The 21,231-nt window shown below is 36.2% G+C and overlaps 1 protein-coding gene across 4 annotated transcripts in view; it reads left to right on the top strand.

Annotated features, from left to right (window-relative positions):
- LOC100644180 (tyrosine-protein kinase Src64B) overlaps positions 1 to 21,231 on the top strand; it is an 86,488-nt gene that overhangs the window by 19,763 nt on the left and 45,494 nt on the right. The window contains exon 1 of one of the 4 annotated variants that reach the window (XM_048409794.1): positions 11,151 to 11,375. The exons of the other annotated variants lie outside the window; for them this stretch is intronic. The gene's annotated coding sequence lies outside the window, so the exon portion shown is untranslated. Of the gene's footprint in view, positions 1 to 11,150; positions 11,376 to 21,231 lie in introns of those variants that run through there. 4 annotated transcript variants of the gene reach the window in all.

Raw genomic sequence — 21,231 nt, 5'->3', positions numbered from 1 at the left:
ATGATTCAAATGCTCGGGTAAACAGAAATATTTCATACACAGAAGTGAACTCATCGTTAATCACTTCGAAGCACAATAATTTCCTTCTTTTTCAATATACTATATTTACATTATCCGTTTTAACGTGTAGTATAGTGCGATTATAGATAACCAAATGATTCACGACAAAGACATTTTTGTCTCTGACGTAACAGTGAACGGGAAAGGTAAGCAAAACGTTGGTGAGATAAAATTGATGAAAAATCACGATATGTACTTCCGATACGAGGTCGTTTATATCATTTCGAATTTGCATATTTTTCTTAATCGATTTGTCGATAATTATCTCTCTCTCTCTCTCTCTCCTTCTCTCTCTCTCACTGTGGCAAGGTCTGTGACCCAGTTGCAAATGAAACGAGGAAAGCGGTTGTAGACTTGCGTGCTTAAGAGACGGGAAGACAGGATTAAAAGGAACAGGGTTGAAAGGGAAAAGGGTAGACGTCCAATGCGAATTGCGATATCGTGTAATATCAAGGTGGTGAACAAATTGCGAGATAGGGAAACAAAGGACGAAGGAAATAGCCGGTGTAATGCTGACGAGTTAATAATGGAAAAATTCTTCGGCCGATTTACTTTCCCGTAGAGCACATTGCGCGTTGCCATTGCCCGAGATGATAATGATGACGAAGTGATTGCGATTTTCTTGGCGGCGGAAGCTATCCAAATCAAATCTAACTTAACGTTAGAATTGTCGATTTTGAGCGAACAAAATGGCTGTGTAATTTATAATTTTTCGTGAGAATTTTATAGATTTATATAAATATATTTTATAGTTTTACAGATAGACGAGGTTCTTAAGTAGGTTTAAAATGGTATACACTTCGAATTGTTTATATTATTTACTTTTATTTTATTTTATTATTATTCTTTATTTTATAAAGTTATATAAATAAGAAATCTAGCTAGGTACTTTTTTTACACACACCATATAGGTAAAGGAAAAGGTAGATTGAGAATGCTGGAACGTCAGCAACCGGAAAAGCCAGGGAAATAAATAAAACATGATCTTCGAAGGGACAAGCGTTGTAGTTTGCCTTCTATTGGTAGAATGGAGGGATCTTGGCACGTTTCAAGGATGATAAGTGTACCTACAACGCTTAATGATATTGCTACTTTTGTATTCTATACTCGCTCATGATGAAGCTCTATTGATGAGAATATGTACCTTCAAGTTGAATGTTGTTAGATATTAATGGTATATATCAGAAAATATTATGGACTAGGATTACCTAATGAATAAGAGATTTAGGATTGTGCAAACGAATACGTGGACTGGAAGCAGAAAGCTCGAAAATTTATGCAGTGAAACGTTGAATACGAGAATCCTTGGATTTTTTTTGTTACTTTTTTACTTCGAGGTGCAAAGGTTGTCGTTCTCGTTCTTTTAATGAACGTTTCTTCTTTTTTCTTTCGCATCATCCCCACCGGTAAATGCGACTATTAGAAGTTTCAAACTGTTCGCGCTTTAAAGCGTAAAACTATGAAACTTCTTGTTAAGTAGTATATTTAAGGTAGAAAAAAAGTACGAAGGGCCAGTTTCATCGGCTGGTTTTACGCGTGAAAAATGGAAATAGACGTTTGTGGCGAACATTCGGATTACAACTGGCCATAAGAATGAACAATAACTCTTCTTTATGAGGAAAGAATAAAAATATTGTTTCCGCCGACATTACCATGAAATAAAACTTACGTAACTATTATGGAGGTAGTTTTTCAATATTAGCGAAAAATTCAAGAAAATATAGATATTGTATTAGGCTTGTGCGTGTTAAATATAATCTCTCCTTCTTTAGTAAGTGTAATTTCTTAAAAATTACCGAATTTTCAGATTAATTTTTATACCTATATTTTTTCATCTTCTTTAAATGAAAATTTCATTAAAATTATTTTATTTTTTGCAAATAAACAATTGTTCGCAACGCTTTCATTAAAAAGAAAATCAACTATTAACAACGAGATTCGAGGGATTTTTGTTTCAGGTGTTTCAATGAAAACTTCAAGCAAACATTTCGATGCAACGCAACAATGCGATTATAAAACCTTCGAGAGTCTTTAGAAATAATTTAAAGAAACTACAACTGTTTATAACCAAGGACAGTCCAATGACACGAAATTTTGTGGAATTGCTACATCTTTCTTTTTCCTTTAAACCGAGCCCGCTTTCTTGTTTTATTGATCAGGCTTCAAGGCCTTTCGCTACCTGATGTGATCGGTATGTAGAGGTTACATTTTTGGCTTCTTTGAAACACACACTCGCCAAGCACTTCTTCTATCCATCTCCTCCATCTCGAGAAAATACGAAATCAGGAAATTCGAATGTCCACCGTCGGCAACTTGCCTAATTTCAAACATCGTTCAATCGTCGGTCTGAATCAGTCTATCGCCAGAACTTCATCAAGTAGCCACTCGTTTCTTCTACAAGTCTACAAGCCTAATTTGGTCCTTTCTAGAACGTTTTAAAGAGACTCGATCGCATTAAGTTGCTCTACGAGGTAGTCGAGTAAAAGTTCGCACGAACGATCTCTCGCGCTGCAACACATTTTCTAATACACCAACCTAACATCACGAATTTCGAATATCACGTTGAATTTTTCATAGGAACTTCTTCAGGAAACTGTATACATAAATGGTACCGTTACGCAATTAAATCGTTTCTTATCATGTTCACTGCTAACGCTCTACCTATATTTAAAGCGCAATCAACGTCGAGTTAAGCGTCTCGCATTTTCATCGTGACTTTAAAAGCCAATCGGTCGCGAACAGAATCGTTTTCACGGGCTTTCGCAGAGGCGTTCGATGATTTTACGAGGAGTCGTATCGTTCGTGCAACATGTGTCGACGACACGTTTTCAACCTCTCCTTCGTGCATTTACCTTCGCCATGGATTATTATTTCTGGCCTATCTGCGCGAGTTACTTCGACGTCGACGATGTGTGCAGGTCGTTACTCCATTTTTTCAACCGCTTTAATCGCGTTATTTGCATACGGGCTCGTTTTACACGAACATGCCCAACTTATTAATTCTTTTTTGCCAAGGGTTTCTTTTTTAAACGAACCTTCATCATCGAGAGAAATCGATTTTTTTTTTTTATATATATTTGCAGCTATAAACAGTTTCAGTGGAGTTTATAAAGTTTGGTGAAAATTTCATTCTCTGTACATATTCCCGTTTTAACAGCTTTGATCAAAATAGTAAACCCGTAAAAATGGTGTGTTGGACCTTTTATTTTTGCAATTATTATTATTATATTCGATCTACATACCAATCTTGTTCTCTAATTATTACTCATCGATAAAACCGTTAGATTTATTCACCGCACGAGATTATAAATCCTCGAACTACAAGTTCTGAACACAACCAGTCGTGTGTTCGATACTATGAGTCTATCTCATTATCAAGTAAATGAGCCACAATGACAAACGCTTAGTACCTCTATCAATTTCTCCAGGCATAGACAAAGTATCTCTCAATTCTACCAATCAATTTAACTACCCTTCTCACTATAATCTCTATGCGTAAGCTTCTTAGGAACGATCGCGACTTTCTTCACTTTTATGAACCAAAAATCTCTACCATTCAATAGCAACTTTTACAATAACTTCTGATTACCTAGGCTTCTAACAAATCCCTCTGATGAATTCTACGCACGAAACCACGTGTTCTTTAAGCACAGGATTTTAGAAAACCAGTTACATGTCTGCGACAGTTGATTCTATTGTAATGGCTTACTCGGGCTTTAGTTTGGTCAAGTTGTTCGAATTGGAATAATTTTGCTTCGAGTTTGTGTTTATATAAGTAAAGTTGAGTGACTTGGAGCCATTCGAATTTAAGTAAGATGAAGAAGTTGAAAATGTGGAATTTGCTGAAGTGTCTGTAATAATAAGAGAAATTATGAGTGAATTTTTCAATTAAAAAAGAGACAATATTATTGAGGATCGTTCGAGTTTTAAGAAAGCAAGTGTTCTTTCTGTGTGAATTTTTTTCAATAATATCTATAGAAATTTGACAAAAATCACTTTCGTATCAGAAAATCAAGCAATCGATCGATTAATCAGATCTTTGCGAATCAACCGAAACAAATTAGTTTGCATTACGATTACCAATTTGGCTGATCTGAGATTTCAGTGAACGTTCGCAAACGTGGTACGTACCACGTGTCCTTTATGAATGCATGGAAGATTCGATCCTATTGTAAGGTGAGCAAAGCGGAACAACGCGTATATGCACACCGGGATGTACACCGGGTGGTCCGATGGATTATTCATGCTGACGATAAACAGTGCATACGTGAGAGCATACGGAAACGTGGAACGTACGAAGATGATAATATGACAATGAAAAATTTTCGAGAATTATAAATTAAAAAAGCTACAGAACTATAGGATTTAATAAACTTTCATGAGACTCGATAATATAAATAATACAAAATCGTTGCTCATTTGTAACTTTTAACTTCTTGGGGTGCAGTGGTACCATTTTTGTTGCACGATAGCACAACATAGTTTACGTTTCGACGATTGAAATATACACTGAACAATTTGCAGCTCTTGAAACCTTTCCAGCTGTATATAGATACACACACACAATATATTGAATCACCCACAAGAAATTAAAAATGAGTGATTTACATAAGTTCGTGTCTCGTTCAAAACTTTCATTGCGATAATTGTCCTACTACCGATAACATTAAAGGGACTTAGCACTCAAATGTATTAGTGAACATTTCCCGAAACAACTATTTTGAAGATATTTTGGAGACTATTACAATAATATAGTGACCGAAAGAATACAGCAGAGTTGACGAGGATTGATAATTCAAACTCTTCGTTGAAGATTCTGATAAACACTTTGTTCGTATTTTGTTCAACTGAAGATGTTAGAAAACTCTAGTTCGAAGCTTTAGATCGAAAATAAATAAAGGAATGTAGCAGAATTAAAAGCTGAAGGAGCTTAGCGATTCAAACGCTTTATTGAAAATCTGCCGAAACAACAAAATCGTTTGCCATTAGTCAGTTATTATAATATAATATCAACGAGGCCTGGTGATTTCTGGGACCAATTTAAAGCGCATCTGGCGACCACGTGCTCCACGAATTTTACCCCTGGCGAAGTTGTGCATTCTTTCAATTGAACACGGGGCAGTTCGTTAATGGTCGGCCGTATATTCAAGCCAGGAATACGTCCAGACTTCTTCCTTTTCTGATCCATGAGGCAGGTCGCACGTGTTTATCAGGGCCATTGGACAAAACGTGTCTCGAATTCGCTGATCATCCCTAATACATTGTTGCACGCTCGCCTGCTAGTCTGGCGAAGAATTCTCTCGAAGACGAAGTTTCCAGTAGATTATTATAGTACGGCCGATAATTGTGGGGATTTTGGGAAATTGCGTTGGCTTTTTCTTGCGAAATTTTTAACAAACAGTTTGATATGGTTTTTAGGGGCTGTGAAATGTATTTTTGTTATCGTGTAGTGGAGATGAGATAAAGGTCTTTGGCTGTAATGTACGAAATGTTTACTTATTAACAATTTGCGTCATGAAATTTTAAAAAATTTATTTCATGCCAGTCGTTGTATTTTGAACATGATTTATTATATTGTCTTCTATTCGTAATGATATCTTTTGTTAAAATACTGTTGAATATGTCTTATAATTTCATAATGTAAAATTACAAAACGTTCATGCGTTTAATATTTTACACGTGGCGGTAAAAAGCATAGTGACGTGCGTATATGTTATAGCAAAAGAAGTTACGATATAGGAAGGAAACACTTAGGACTCTTTTTTTTGTAAAAAAACATTAAGAAGGTGAAAATTGCTTTAACGCGTTTCCTGTTTATCTAACGTCCTCGTTTATTCGGCTATCAATTGTAGGACCAAGTAATTGTTACGTGATTAATCGGGGAATAAAACGTTTGCAATTACCATAAGCTGTTGTCATTTTCGTCATCTCTTTATACACTGTCGATATATTCTATCCATCGCAAACATCGTGATATAAATTAGCTATATCCTAGTTTTTCGTTAAATACAAGTAGCTAAAACACTTTTTACTGTAATTAATCAGTTTCTACAATAGAATCAGGAAATAATATCTCGTTGCGTAACTACGTTATTTAACGAAAAATATACGCGAAAGGAGCATTGCAAAAGAATCGGAGAATTTTCGAAAGTTCGATTTTTATCTGTAGAGTCGAGGAGAATTGTGTGACTATGAAAAAATTCCATTCTTGATACTTTTCGATTGGTTGACTATTCGAGTTCAGATGTTTATGTTAAATCGTCTATGTATATATAAAAACACGCATAACTTAAAGAGAATTCATAGGATTTAGATGAGATAGAAAACGAAGAGTTTATTATCTAATCTTAGAGCTAACTCCAGCTGCGACCACTTAAAAATATACCGTTCGTATTTCTTTTCTTTTCTTCCTTCCCTTCTGTTTTCCTGTATCCTATAAGACTTAGGATAAAAGGAAAAACAGATTAAAGGATTTCTTCGAGGATTAACGGTGGCGCGAAAATTAAAACACAATTTCACGGAAGATGCTCCATTATATTGATTACTTTCAAATCGATAAGGTTTCATTGCTGTTGATTAAACAAATACGACGATGTGAATGGTTCGTTTAATTATTTATCGAATTAAATTGTGTCGAAGAGCTTTTTCTTTATCGAGGAAATTTAAATCAACGCAAAGAGATTATTTGCATTATTTATATCGAACATTCTTCTTTAGGAAGTAAGATAAGAATCATTATATCACACGTTATTTTCTCAAATTGTTAGATTAATTTCACAGAAATGAAGAAGAGAAGAGAAGAATTTCGTTTTAATTAATTGAACATTTGTTCAACTTATTTTAATGAACTATACCTTATCGAATCGCACGATATCGAGCATCACATTCAGTTTAAACAAAGAGATACTATTGAGGTTGTATTTTAATTTCACTTGTATATGTTTGATTGCAACCATAAATTAAAAGAATCCATTACCAGAAATAAGAACTACAGCCTGAACGTGAGTAATTAACTGTATGGAGCCATAGACGATATAAACCGATATGAATCAGCAAATTAACGATATAGATACCTGTTTCGATATTTCGAAAATGTAAGATACTTTGAAAAGTATAAAAATACACACATTGAAACGCATCTGTAAAAATCTTTCAAAATATACAACATATAAATCGTTAACGCACTTGTAAAGAATAATAGAACGCGTCGCTAATTGAATAAATTCCATACAACAGCAAACGATCTTTGACGTTTTCCTGAAGAAACGCGAACGACCTTATTATCCAACTCGATACCTTTGTATATTACAAATATATGGATTCGTGGAAAATCGTGATAATCCCACTGAAGACCGATAGAGACGTAAAGGGTGTTACTATGTTGCCGGTGTCTATTAATGTCGCGGGCCTATTTCCTCCGGATATATCTTGTTGCCGTGCGAAAATTCGTCTCCCCCCGGGGAATGGATATCGATCGATCGTGTGTCCCAAAGAGTCGAAAGCGGCGGGACAGACGGAGAACAGCAGAGTTGCGGGGCGCACCAATGCGCGCGAGAGGAAGACAGAGGCACCGATCCTCCGCCTTCGCGTCGCTTTCATCGTAGCAACAGAGGGTGGAAACGAGACGAAGAAAGAAAGGAGCGAACGAACGGTTGGATGGCTCGTTTATTAAAGTTTTCGAGCACGAAACCCTACTGAACGGCAACCAGTTGAATACACGTAAAAATGTTAAACACGATCCCAGCGGGACTGACGGAAAAAGAAGGAAAGAAAAAATAATAAGAGCGAAAGAGGGGATAGAAAGAGAAGAAGGGAGATAAAGAAAGGGTAGAGAGATTACACGGAGACTAGATAATAAAACGGGAAGACGGAAACTCGGCCGTCCTCCGCTTTTTACCGCGCCATTTTTCCCGTTCTTTCAACAACTTTCCACGGTCCCGGTATGCATCGCGCAAGAACTTTGTGCCACCAGCCAGAAAATAGGGAGCAAATAGACGAGCAAGCGGGATAAACTATAGGGAAGTGTTTCGTGCTTGCTGGCAACTGGATGTTGCACTCGTTCGGTCGATGCGTATCCCGGCGTCGCTTGTGCATCCGCTCTGATGCTTGTTTACGAAAAATATTGGACAACTTGTGCGAGGAGCTACAGGCGAATATGGATTTGTCAGCAGGATCGTGCAAATGTTTCGGTCAAATTGGTGAGAACCTTTGAATTCCGGTTAAAACGTGATTTATGAAAATACTGTTGGGTGCTTGAAATTTTGCTTTTGGATCATACAATGTAGAGGCACATGAATCAACGGAGGATTTGTATCGGGAGAGACTCATATTATTGTGCCTTGGAATACCAACGTTGTTTTGCTTTGCTAGGTTCAAAGGTAAATGAACTCCGGACAAAATATTATCGCTGTTATGTGTAATCGTCAACCGGAGTTACATTTGAACTTCTTGTAATAACACTTGTCGATACAAACAGACGAACGTGCTCTCTAGGACAGCTATAATAACGAGTCATTATAGCGAGTCATACAGTCGAATAGTGAGCGTAGAGTCGAACACTAGCATTGAACGAGCGACGATTACGACTGGTATACATTATTCCTGTACTTGTACTTACAGTGATTTTAATATACACTGACTATTACAATTTTATTAATAAACGTCTCTTTAATAAACAAACCAACACGTTTAATATACACCTCAACAGGTTTGGAGATTCTTTGCTTTTATGTAATTTATATATCATCAGTGACTATCTATCGTTTTAATTATCGTTACCGATATACTATTGTTATATTTGCTACTAGCAATCAGTAGATAACGTTTACGTAACAATTTAAAGGATATACGTTTCATTAGTATACAGGATATAACATATTACAAAGATATGATTCATAGGGTGATTTAATAATTCTAATGACACATAAGTATATGCTTTTTTACATCTTCTAACTGTTTAATTCCTCGATATTCTTGAATCTACATTTTCTACATTTTGTATGACCTATCTATCTCGCGAGGAAGGAAGAAAGGAAGTTCCATTCGATTCGATTCGATTCGATTCTACCAGTCGAATCAGCTCTGCCATAACACGGCAAGGGTGGGAAATTAAACACGAGGGTTATACTATCCGTTTTTAATCGCGCGCCGTTAGTTTTGTTTCCTTTTCCGCCGGGTAGTGCACGGAAATTGAAGCATATGGGTTTCGTGTCTGGTTTGTATTACACGGCTCGTTTCCTTCTCTTTTTCACCCCTATATACGAGCGATACGATTGTTTGTATTCTGGAAACAAGACATCGATTATGCCGCTGGAAAAAATCGTAAGACGTTTTCACTTCAATGTATCGAAAACGTTCCTCTTTCCTTTCTAATTACAGTATTTTTATTCCTTTGCTTTTAACTATTGATTTTCCAAGTGCTATGCTTTCATTTCTAGCTTGTTTGCAATTTATTTTTAATTTCCCCCTTCTGCTCTCAATTATTTATAACATTTTTATTTGTCATTTCTACTGGCGTGATACCGTTGCATTAAATAAAATTACTAAATCGATAGATTTATAAGCTAATACGCGCAAATGCAATGTACTTGCGTATATAACATTCTATTTCATAATACTAAACGCATGTACATATATGTAGGCATCGTGGAAACGAGTGAATTTAATTAGATAGATATTTATGTTCGCATATAAGTCGAATAATATTATGGGCATGAAAAGACAAACTCGGAATAATTTTTTCTGATATTCTGATATCACATAGCTGAAAATATCTAAAATTAAAATCTCTAATTAATATCCAAATTAACCGGTAAAACAGAATCGAAGATTAACATTGATAGGTATACGTATTTAATGATTAACGCAATTTTCTTTAAACTTCGTACGATCATCTTGCAATGTTAAACGTCGATAAGTATAATATGTAGCACGTTGTGCGTGGTCGTTAATCGATTCCTATTACGCCGGGATCTCATCGATTTATCGTTCTCGTGATGCTCGGTGGTTTTCGCCGGAATTCGAACTAATAATGCGACCGAAAACAATATCGAGAATCGTAATTACGGCGAAGCGCGTACGCGTTCGTCTCGACTCTGTTCGAATATTCTGTATATGGCAGGTTATTCGTTATCGAGCATGCGGTTTGCGACCTGTGCACCTACCTTGTATACATTGTACGCGCATAATCGAAATAATACGCGTATTTGTCGTGAATTTATTTTCAAGAAAATGTTCATTATACGTATCGCAAAATCAAAGATATAATGTACACATTCATCGATTGAATTGCAAGCCACCTGGCTGAATATTTCGTTTAATTAGCGTAAGATTGCGGTTGGATATTTCAATCTCTTGTGTTTGAGAAACTTGAATCACTCGCTCCTTTAATCACTGGTCAATTGGAAATTTTTATTCTCGAAGAAAAGTCTTTTAGGGAAAGTAAATTGATTTTTCGATTAATCTGCTAAAATATTCAACAAACATAATCAAAAAATTCCTGTATTTCATAAAAGTTAGGAAATAAAACTTACAAGATATTCGAAATCGCATTCGATGTCTGCGTTAAAAAATAAGAGCGTATGCGAATACTTCTTGTAATCACTATAATAGTAACGAAAAAAAAGAGAAAAAAGGGAAGAGAGAGGAATAAAACATTTGTCGAGTAATTAGCGCAAAAACGCAAAAACCCTTGATATCTCGATAACATGGAATTGTAGCAAAAGCAGAGTATTTTTATCCTGGAAACACACCATTGGAGTGTTCTAAAAAATTCATAGCTCTTCCACTGACAATAAGCAATAGGAGAAACCTGACGCTCGGGCTGCTAGTATAGTACGGCGAGCGACGATCGTTCTCCAGCGCGATATTGAGCGCACAGACATTATACGGAATGAAATAAAAGCCGAGCGTATTGTCTACTTAGATCGTTAGTTAGTAATGAAAATAACACAACCGTTACATAGTTAAGACTTCTGTGAACGGGTGTTTAACTTGGTGTGTGTGGAACACACGCAACAAGAGGGGCGAAACCAGGTTCGAACCGGGAACAGAAGAGAGCGAGACAAATCTTTGAAAGGCCACGGTTGGCTAGTGCTATCAATAGTTCGCTGAAGTGCCTACTTACTTTACCCTCCAACCTTTTGCACAGTGGCGTAGGGAAAAGTAGGGACAGCCATAATGTCGGCGTTTAGACAAAAGGAACGTACAACGTACCTTGGAGAGCCTCGTCTTTGTTGCAGGCCGAAAAGAAGTCAAAGAAGATCGAACGATAACCGGAAGCCTTCCTGGTGTCACCTCGAGAAAATAAAGTCACTGTACGTATTGGATGTTTGTCGTGATAGAGAAATCATGGTTCCTTTGTGTTGGCGAAGTAATATTATTAATACACTACAGATTTTTATGCGTCTATGAAAAATTCAAAGGTGTAAAATTGTGCAAAATGTACATACCATAATATTCAAAAATATTCGAAGTAGATTGCTGGCTGTGATATTTAATGGATGCAACGAACATCTATTTTTAGCTTCTATTTCCTTAATTACAGTTGTACCTAGACGGATGAGAGTTGAAAAGTTTGGCGCGTGGATATGAATATGTAAGCGTCGATTCTTCTATAGAGGAGATACGCGTGTCAAGCTCAATGCATCACGAGTTCTATGTTCTATTTTCGTTCTATTTCAATAAATATTGTATCGTCGATAGTTGGAACCCCAAATGTATCATCAGGGTTTAGGCTTAGGCTTGGGGTTTGAGTGGTGATACTCATAAGGACTTAAGGACTACTGCGGTTCTGACAATAAGAGTCACGGATGTTAGTTGCGGAGGGTCGACAAGGGGTGTGATCTCTTCTGTTGCTGTCTGCCACAGAGGATCGTTTACACGGTACCGATGATTCGGGTGTACTCGGATACATTCGGGATACTCAGGTACACTCGGGTACACTCGGATATACTCGGATATACTCAAATACACTCGGGTATACTCAGGTACACTCAGTTACATTCGTGAACACTCGAGGACACGGTGCCCCGTGGCATGTGGGAAGCGAACGATCTGGCCACGAAGTGGGCAGGCTGATGAACACTGTAACAAAAATTGTGAGTCAAAGAAATCTCAACATTTAATATCAGCATAATCCCAGAACTTTGCGAGATATACGTATTACTTCAAAAGGGAGGAATAGACAAAATCGATGAAATTATGTTATTGAAATATGTTATTATAAGATACACATCGGTCGAGAGTTTTGACAGGAAGATTTCAAAAATTTCAAAAAGTGTAGTTAATGATTTTGGCCTGCTAATGGCTCATATATTCGTAAAGATATGAATTTACACAAACATCAAGAGTTCGTTCATTATTAACTGAATTATCGCGCAAGAGGGAGTCATAGTGCAAAACAAGATAGTACAATTAGATCGAACACACGTATAGATCGTTATTCACGTCGAAACTTATCGCCGTTTATCAAACAAAATGGAAGCACGGTAGTCTGAGTTGCAAAATCAATCTGGGACAAACGACATCGACAGGGAACCAACTGTTTGTCGCTGAGAAACTTTACGGCTATTTTATTTCGCAAACGCGCCCTCCGCTTTTTCTGTAGAATTTCGTTCCGGAGGGAACACGTTCTCCGAGTTTGCCTAGGAAAGTCTCGTAAATTTCTGGAAACCGTGCTCACGGGCAAAGCGAAGCAGATGGAAACGAAGTTGGAAAGAGCTGCGAGAACTCGCCAGGAAGTCGTTTTGGGATCGACCTAATAGCATTTTAGCGATATCGAACGGGAGTACCAACGTAACTCAACAATGACGCAGGGTGGAAAAGGTTGTCGACCTTTAAAAAACTGTGTCCGAGTGCTCTAGAAACCCCGAATTCGACGCGACAGGGATCCGTCGGATTATTTTCCGATCGGGCTTCTTCGCGTTCCTCTTTCGCGTCACTGAACAACCAGACTCTATTTTCGGACAAACAGCTTACTTTGCTTTTTGTCACCGATAGATTCGACGCTCCTTTTAAGTTAGAGAAACGAGACGCTTGGCTGTTTGAATACGTTTGAGTGTTTGGTTGGGGTCACTTGAAGTATTTGAATATTCGATCCTATTATAAATGAGTCTTTACTCTTGAATCGTTAAAATGACGCGCGAACTTTGTACTTCTTATTCTTAACATTAAAATGTTGTCGCCTATTTGCACACGTAGGTTTTCATCTAATTAGAATTAACGATATTTTTCAAACGGTTATACATAGGAACGACACGTTATTTATAAGATAAAATCTATCTCTTCTGAATCTTTTTAATATCGAGAAAAAGATATTTCTTATTTTTTACTTCTATTATAACATGCTTGAGAAAGATACTTGTTTACATATTTATAGCGTTTGTGTTTTTTTTTATAGTTACGTGTGAATTGATTAATAAATAAATTGCAAGTCTCCCTTAAAAGCATAAATATCGTTCGAAATGCAGCATCGCGTACTGTCATTAAATTTATCTATTTTTGTATATTCTTCAGGTTGGAAAATGTGACTGCCTCTCTATCCTAAATTGCAGCCTGTATTTTTCTATAATATTTATTCAATTCGTTTATTCATAAAAAGGAAATACAGAGGTAGATATCTATGGGTCAATATTTATATTAAAAGTCAATGTTTGAGCGTCATTATACTTTGAAATTTTAATTATTCCGGTATATCAGTTAGTGCTTAATCAATTCGTTACCCACACATTTATAATGTCAGTTCAATATGGAAATATGTGTAGGATGTGTTTTATTGGACGTTATAGAGGTACGTGTTATTAGGTTGTATCTAGCAGTACATAACACATAACGATGAAATTAGTGGGACACATGTGGTCACATTTTGTGGCTCGTAAGGGTAGACCATGAATTGGACGCTGACGAAATCAAGATTTAATACGTACTTAGTACATGATGTGTGTGGACGGAGTGTAAAATACTGTGTATGATTTCCATTAGGGGAACACTGCCTTCTGACGAGGAAATATCCATTTTATTAACATATTTCACATGAAAATGGTCTTCTCCATGTAACTTTATATTCGAATGATCTCTTGTATATTATCACTTAAGTAATGTTATAATATTTTCATTTTATTTTTATTTTAGACATGTTGAAATAGTTGAAGTTCCCCGTGTTTCGTATCGTCTAAATAAGAACAATAAAAGAAGCCAATAATTATAAAACAAAGACATAACGAATAATAAGGCTGAGTATTTTCAATCGAAGAAAAACAAAGATAGCATAAAGAAAATAATAAACATTCAGATTTCTTCAGTTTCGAGATAATAGATAGGACATTTTAACTAAATGAAATAGGATGAGCAGTATAAAATATAGCACGTAATGAAAATTCAGCCAACGCTAATTTAATTATCGTCCTAAAAATTCCTCGCGTAGAACTTGATGGAAAAGTAAATTTCGTTGCACGATCCAAAAGCAGAAGCTTTTTTATACGCGGGTAATTGTTCATGGGCAAGTGTATTACGAAACGCGAACGTCGCGTCATGGCGAGTTTCCGGTACGGCGCACGGATCGACGATTACTCGGGAAAGGCGGACAGGCTGAGAATGAAATTTGGATTCGGTTCGAAAGAATTAAATTCGTGCGGGCGAGCACCTTCTCAGCCTGCGAATCAGCCAGGTGTTCCAACACACGTCGCTGAATTTTCGTTATTTCGCCGACTGGCCACCGCACCGACACGATTTCCGCATCGAGCGACTGACCTTTCGGTGGTGGCCGACTGTTCCGGAAACCTCGAATCAGCTAACGAAAATTTCGCTATCCAACGTTTTCAACGATCGAATCTCGATGCTCTGTTTGAATGGTCGTTTTATCCGCATACATATTTATTTTGGGAAGTCCAGGTACATTGGTGGATCGACAAAGTTTACTCATTCCGATATCCATTCTTACGTATTTATCCGCGTTTGAATACGCGATGACTTGAAAATACGATTGCATGTTTGAATAGATATTCGAGGAGAAATCGTTTAGATTTAGATGATCTACGGATGTATTTGGAAATTACTTTTTTTTTGGAGCTTTTCGAATAATTGTAGACCAGTTTATTGTGGTGAAAAAAAAAAACTGTTTTAATATTTCAAAGTACGTACAGTGAGGTTTGAAAATAGATTAGGCTGTTGTTTCATTTCTACTTTCATCATTCGTATTAACCAAATATAATTGTAGCTTTTATCATCTTTTATAGCGAAATAGAATCGTTAATTTTATCACGTTTAATAGCGAAGTATCACAGAATTCCTGTTTTTATATTTTGTCACAACAAGATGTAATTTCTGCGCGTCTTTTTGTTCTTATCGTTTGGAGTAGCAAAGTAATGCCTATGTATATAGACTGCGGATATTTATACAGATTCAGATTTTTGTGAATATAGAGAAATAGAAACTAGGCAGAAAATCGTTTGATCTACTGAATACTGTAATAAACACTCTAAATATTTTAATATATTTTTGCATATTATGTGTGTTTTATATATTTTTACATTTAAAGATTTACCGTGAATTCATAAATATCCACGGTCTAGTAATATATTATGTGCAAAGGCAAAGTTACATTTGTATCTAAACAATGAAATAGTTTTTAGTAGTTAAATTGGAAGTGTTTGAATCAAAGTTTGCATCTATTCGTTGGTAGTTATTAGCACAAGAACTGTTTGTCGAGAGGAGGCAGTCTAAAGCACAAGTATGTTGGAAAACAGGATTTGAGAACAAGAATTCACTTGTCAGGAGTTGTTTGTCAGTCAGCAGTAAGCAGTATGTAGTCCAGTGATTAATTAGGATCGAGTAATTGGATCTCTAGTTGGCTCGAAATTATGTAGCACTACCTTCGTTTATTGCTCAGTCTCAACAAATAAGCTGGCTTGAACTTTCTCTCGGCTGTTCTTTCGAGGAGATTGATGCTCTTTCCGCTACAATCATAGTCATTTAGATCATTGAGATCATTGAGAACCGTGTCACGACTATATACTACACCACATCAATGGATGTGGTTATTTACATTTAAACAAGACCAAATTTTCACTCGCAGCATTCAGTTTCGTTAGAATAAAGGAATTTGGTAATTTTTGTGCAATTCATTATTATGCATAATTTCTTTATTTAAATATTCACCGTGTAATAGATAAAAAAATTTACAACTTTGAAAATTACTCCATCAAAATGATATTTAAGTATAAAATTGTCCTCTTTCATCATGTAGACAAATCTATTTTTAGCATAAATAAGGTTGGTCGCATTTAAAGTTTAACGATTCGAATGATTTTGGTCTTGGATATTCACTGGAAGAATTGCAACGATATTTGAAACGAGTCGAGTACGTTCGCCTATTTCAATCATTTCGCGTTTCAAATGTACTGGCAAACAACTCTGTGCATGGAAACAATTCCTCACTCTCGCTGGATCTATTTTAATCGCAGTCATCCTTGTGAACGTTCACGAATCGTCGTGTGAAAGCGTCTTTTCAGTATGCAAACCGCGCGACAAGTCTGCACAACAGAACTCAATAACCTGCAAAATCGTCGTTAGAATCAACCTGTGCTCGAGACAGATTTTCCGTATTACGTACGTCGCGTATGAAAACTGAACGAGAACGAGAATCAGTTCTTTTTCATTCATATAAAACCATGCCAGAATTCTTATCTATTTTTTAAACAATATCTTTTCACCTTTCTTATAATTACAAATTCTTATTTCGTTCGTTTATTATATTATTTTCTTATTATTCTTACATTTTCTTATCTACACTGAAGTATTCGTCTCGTTTTCTCACCCTGTTTTAATATTCTCCTTCTTTTCTTATTTATTCCTTTACATACGCATAATCCTATCGCTCTTTGTTACATTTTATTATTACGTTATTTTTTGTATAATTCTTACATTCCTCATTTTTCAAAATTCCTGTCTATTCGTTAATAGACTATAGACCTTCAAGATTACATTGCTATGAAGATATCAACTCGCGTGAATATGTAATTATGCAAGGATCATAAATGGCACTATCGTAGTTACCAAATTGGATCGCGAAATTTTATGGGCAACTTCGAAAATGAACTCGCTGTGTCTCTTGTCTAGTCATTAACAACGAACTTAACCGTATTAAACAATGATAAATTTTCGTGCGGAAAGTTGAGGCTAGTTAGTCTTGTGGTATGGCGTACCGTTGACCTAAGTTCAATCTTGCTTCTTCCGCTTCCTACATCATGAAAGGGCCGTTAACAGTAATTTTACAGCCGTTAAAAGTAAATCGCGAACGATAATACGACGGAGAGCACCGATTACAAAGGCGTTGTACAACAAACTGTCGATACCAGATAAAGGGTTCGAGCCGAAGATTAAAAAGCTTTGAGGAAGAGATTAGCGAACTTAATGCCGGGGGAGTGTTCTCTTGCGATCACGGTTAAAATGACTCGAAGCAACCAAGCTTTCTGATACGTTCAATCAATATTTTTCTTCTACGTTTTTTCATCCTCTTTAAACTTTCCACGCAGAATTGTTATATTTTCTCAAAGTTTTCATTACAAGGAAGTTTTAAAATACGCAGGTGCATATGCGAAGATATAATCTATTTGTTTTCTTCCTTTTAATATATCTTCTTTTATCATATTGTATTTTCCTGTGATATTCGTAATATTTATTTCTTTCTTCCGTTTAAAATCGGGGCACATGTAACAAATATAAGCGTAATCAAATTTGTGTAGCCAGAGTTAGACCTACTTTGAGACTTACCATATAACAAAGTTGCTTTCGTGAGAAACGATCCACGTTTTTCTGATTTGTTGCCGAATGAAAATTAAAACGGTTCTGTTAAAGTAACTCGTGTAATAGTTTCACAGCTTCATGATTTATTTAAATACGATTCTATTGAAATATAATTACAGATACACTTGTAGCAATTGCATAGTATGAATATTTTATTGAAAAAAATTGACATTCGTTGGATGAAAACTAAAGACGTTTTCGTAGAAAATGAAAAACACGAACCGGGGTTCTTATCGCGAATTCTTCGACTTGAATGTAATACACGTAAACCGTACTACTCTTATTAATAAAATAAAAATATGTATTCTTGCTTATCATTGAAAAATCGCGTCTTCGCTAATGTATTCTTATTGATCGAATGAAAATATATTTTTATTCATTGTCGAGAAAATTCATTCAATAAACCGGAGAGACCTCGAACTCCAAATATAAATATTTCTCAAATAAGACAACTCGCACATCTGTTAATCGAAAAAATGAAAGAAGAAGTATACTTTCGAAGAGCAGCGACCAGTGGCCAACAACAGAACGCCGCGCGCGCAATTTCAATCGATCAAAGGGACGAAACGAATTTTGTGCGCGTCATACACACACAGAGTGAGTTGTGCAAATCGGCGACCGGTTGGTTCTTCTGGAAACGAATCGATCGATTGTAGCGAGTACAACGACCGAATTAATAACGACAGCGGACTACGTAACGCGAGGAAGCGGCGCGTGCGAAAATTTATTGGCAATTTTCTCAGTTCTCCGGGAACTTTCCTTATGGTGCAACCGCACGAAAGTCGGCTGACTGTATGTAGGTCGAGATTGAATATAAATTTGTAGATCGAACGACGATTATTATCGATCGATAATACCTTTGCCATTCCGTCACGATCAGTCAACTTTTTCACCTCTGTCTCTAATCATCGGTATGCGTGTATCCGGTTCACGGTGTACAATTTATTGCAATGAACTCCTAGTCGAATAATGGATGGTCAATGAAATTTTATTTCTTACCATCCATCGCTTGATTATAGCTCATATAGTTTTATCTATTAAGCAAGAGATACAATTTTATTTATTACTCTTTCATTATTACTCGTTATTTTGTTAATTGTAATGTTATTTGTAAGCATTTATTCATTATTTATTGCTCGTTTATCTACCGTTTGAATAATGTCTCCTGCTCTTTTACTTTACTTTATCTACTTTTATTTTTTGTTTTTTTACTTTTACTTTATTATTATAATCATATACAGGTTATATAGACGTTACGCGTTACCTGTTCCTCGTTATTTTATTTATTCGTTTTTCTTATGGAATAAATAACTTCATAGAAAATTTGACATCTGAGAAGCTGATATATTCGTCTTTGAATTTCGATATAAAAGAGAAGTAAAATGTCTCGTATGTACGTCAAATCGTCAATATGTACAAATAACTGTTGATATTTAGGTGGTTCATCAGGATCCATAGGTATTCAGTACTGACCTAATTTATTCGTTATTCACGAACAGCGAATAATTCGAATAACGATCCGTTTCATAAAATGGATTCGTTCGTTATTCGAAGTATCTTCTAGTTAACGCTGATTGCCAATTGGTTAACGATATGGTTCCATTAGCGGATAAATATCGACAATTTGGTCGGACCAATAGCACCTAGTTCTAATTGCCACGCAATACGCGCGTAACTACGCAAGCTGTATGCGTGTATACGCTCGTTATGTCTTCACTGACAAGTTAACGACTGTTCAAGCTTGTTCTTGGCAAAGTTTATCGTCACGAATACCTTCTACTTTGAGGGATTCATTTCGTAGTCGCCGTGCGTTTCTCGAGTTGAAGTGCATCCTAGCGAGGAAAATTGCATTTCATCGTTTCGACTTTTTAGGCTCGATCCACACTATCGGTTTGTTCCCGGTTCGATCTCGTCTCCACGACGATCCTCGCAAAGAATATTTTGCTTGCAGCAGGATCGAAACCGAGTCGATAGGACTGCCTAATAAAAACTCATTTTTTCTTCATCCTTTGTTACTTAATTTTCAGTTTGTTTAAATTCTTAAATCCCCATAGATTTTTAAAGGGAATATCATTTATCTATGAAAAGGATAGCTGTTAACGTTTCTGCTTCTGCTATGTGACGAGACGTGTTAACCAGTCAGCTGCGGGATTTCATTTCAGAAATCTGTCATGGGATTAGATCGTGGAGCGCGTAAACAGATAGGAGCGGCGACGAATATACGCGTCAAACGCACCGAAATAAAGCTTTCGTTTGACGTGTATACTCGTCAAACTCAGTTAACTGTGAATTATTTTATCTTTCGTGGATTTTGCGCGTGTCGTGCGTTGATGGTAAGTTGGCAGTCGCTAATCGCTGCGACATAGCACACAGACAAGCGAGATATATATTGCGTTTTATCGTTCACAATCGCGCGTTGATATATTATTTTATCTGCATATGCATGTGGCGCGTTCACGTTATCGGATCAATTTCCAACAAATCCGATCTCGCTCCAGTAAAATATTCTTCCCAAGAATCGTTGGAGGGACGGGATCGGAGGTGAGATCGGTCGTTACTGTCGGTGTGAGTACCTATAATTGAAAGTACGGGATAATAATTTGACCGAATCGAGGGCGGATCGGTGCGATGACGTGGATGGAAAGCAACTGTGGACACGCAGGGATGTGATGGAACCGAGAACGAAACGATAGTGTGGATGGTGCCTTAGAATTTCAATGCATTCGCTGTCGTTAATAGCTGGGGAATGTGTCGTTTTCCAAGTGGATGGTTAACATAGAAATTAGTCGTAAAATATACACGATTCTCTGAATCCGATTTTCTATTCTAACACTCTGTACTTGTGGAATTTCAATATTCTATATGAGGCTTTTAAACGTTGTACGAGTGTGTAATGTACAATTAGTAGACTATGAATTTTTTTATAGGAAGCAGGTAATATGTAAAAATATACAAAATATCCAAAGCGGAATACTCGTTATAATACTTGTGTTTTATTTCTTTATTCGTGTCGATAAGAATATAAATATGCTTAAACAGCTGCAGTCTGCCAGTCATGGCAGTCTGAATCTTTCAATGTATTTGAATACCTCCGTGGCTGTTAACAACGCCGTTATATCGATCGTACGATATGTTAATAAAAATCAACGATTGTATACATTAAAATATCAGAATGTCTAAGAATTTGTAATTGTTTCGAAAGAGAAAATAATTTTCAAATTTACCAGAATTCATTTATCTTGCCATTTAAATTGATATACAGAGAAACTTGAATTGAACAAATTGAAAATTTCATATTGAAAGAACGATTATAATATTTCATTAATAGATAACAACGTGGATAATAATCCTATTTTGAAAATTCCTCGG

Source organism: Bombus terrestris, chromosome 10, assembly GCF_910591885.1.
Source record: "Bombus terrestris chromosome 10, iyBomTerr1.2, whole genome shotgun sequence".
NCBI classification, from domain to species: domain Eukaryota; kingdom Metazoa; phylum Arthropoda; class Insecta; order Hymenoptera; family Apidae; genus Bombus; species Bombus terrestris.
The sequence above is the reverse complement of the archived record's forward strand: the minus strand, read 5'-3'. Positions and strand labels throughout refer to the sequence as shown.